We start from the raw sequence: 1,848 nt of genomic DNA on the forward strand, positions 1-1,848 counted from the left end.
GAGAGAGAGAGAGAGAGAGAGAGAGAGAGAGAGAGAGAGAGAGAGAGAGAGAGAGAGAGAGAGAGAGAGAGAGAGAGAGAGAGGCGCAGGTAAGCTAGGTGCTCGCCGTCTCTTTTATCCTTTCTGTAGCAACTGGATGTGATGTAGGACTGTCTAACAAAAAAAAGGTAAAATTCAGAAAATAACACTCCCTCAGGAAGCAGTAGCAGCAGATGAAAGGAAATGATGACTTGAGTAGGTGGAAGCAGCAGTTGAGTGGAGGAGCAGAGAATAGTAACTTTGAAGGCAAGGAGCAGTGACAAAGGGTGGAGCTTTTTTTTGGAGGTTGGGTGTGGTGACACCCAGCTCTTGGAACCACACTGAAAAAGCTATAAGAAAAAATGAGGCTAAGAAGCAGCAGGGCATAGCTGGATGCTGAGAGACAGAGGTACATATGTCCTAATCACTATACATTTCCTCATTTTTGGGCATTGGTTTCCCTGAGAATTATTCCCTTCCCTGCCATTGTGGGAGTCTAGGAGAGTGTACCCATTTGAGGGGTTTAGGAACTCAGAATGATTGTACTGTTTTTTTTTTGCTTAGTTATTTACTTTACTATTCTATCTCAATTAAATATGCTATTTGATGTCTGGTTCCTGACTGATCTGTTTATGACAGCAAAGGATTTCAGAGTTATACAAAACCTTTCATATAGGTAATGGTGATAAGAGAACTGGAGTGAAAAAACCTGGGTTTAGATCACAATTCTGCCCATATAACCTTGAGAAAGTGATTCCACTTTTCTAAGGCTCAGCTTCCTTACCTAAAAAATGAGGGATGATTTCCAAGTTCTAACTTTAGCTTCTGAGTGGCAAAGCTGGGCTTGAAAACCCAAGTCCCCTCATTCTCCATCCAGTGGTCTTTCCACTACAACTAATCCACTTCAATGAATAAAATCATTAAGGCTGCAGATGGTGTTATGCTGGGCCATTAGATGTGGACTTCTTTTGTCTTTGCTTTTTCCTTCCTTACTATTCTGTTTATCTTAAAACAAGAAATCTGCCAGTGACACTGGATAGAGAGACACCTCTTTGGTGGTTTTCTCATATCACTCAGGGGCTTAGCTGCTGTATAGTCCAAGTTCATCCCAGCTTGATGCTTTGCTTGATATCTATAGCTGGTTCATGCCCTGGGCACATAATTATCCACTGGTCTTAGGAAGGAAAGAGAGTATTGGTTACTGTTAATTCCATGGCACTTAGAAATTTCATTTAGAATCAGTGAGATAACTTTAATTGAAGTCAAAGTTAAAATTTGGAGAAAATGGGAAAAGTAAAGTCACATTCTAGCTCATCTATAATCAAAGGGAATGTAGCTTTGTTTACTCTGAATTTCAGTGAAAACCAACATGAGTCCAATCCCTGTGTGCCACCAGCCCCATTTATTCTAGAGGCTGGTTAGTTGGAAGTTGGCATTACGATATTTTTAAAAAGCCCATAAGAAAGCATGTAGAACCTCTAAAACATAGACTCATTATTTTTCATTGAAGCATTTAAATTTTTTTAAATTTATTTTTTATGTCTATATCTTTTCCTCCTGTTGCCCCCCAATTAAAAAATCACTTATGGTTTAGCAACACAAATTCCCACACTGGACACATCCAAAAACATATGCCTCATTCTGCATTTTAAGTCCCTCACATTTCTGGTAGGAGGTGTTTGCCTGTTTCATCTTCAGTTTACTAGATTCACAATTTATCTTCTTTTCCCATGATTGCAAAGAATGTGTGTAATATTGGAACTCTCTTCTCTCTCTCTCTCTCTCTCTCTCTCTCTCTCTCTCTCTCTCTCTCTCTCTCTCTCTCTCTCT

At 39.7% G+C, this 1,848-nt stretch overlaps 1 non-coding gene across 1 annotated transcript; it reads left to right on the top strand.

Moving 5' to 3' along the window:
- Window positions 1-1,039: 1,039 nt before the first annotated feature.
- Window positions 1,040-1,180, top strand: LOC138175224 (small nucleolar RNA SNORA48). Its single transcript, XR_011171942.1, has one exon. It is a non-coding gene; the product is annotated as a small nucleolar RNA SNORA48 (small nucleolar RNA).
- The last annotated feature ends 668 nt before the right edge of the window (window positions 1,181-1,848 follow it).

The sequence above is a fragment of the Petaurus breviceps genome, unplaced genomic scaffold (assembly GCF_028583685.1).
Source record: "Petaurus breviceps papuanus isolate PSGF00001 unplaced genomic scaffold, PetGlider_PUasm1.0 76, whole genome shotgun sequence".
Taxonomy (NCBI): Eukaryota; Metazoa; Chordata; class Mammalia; order Diprotodontia; family Petauridae; genus Petaurus; species Petaurus breviceps.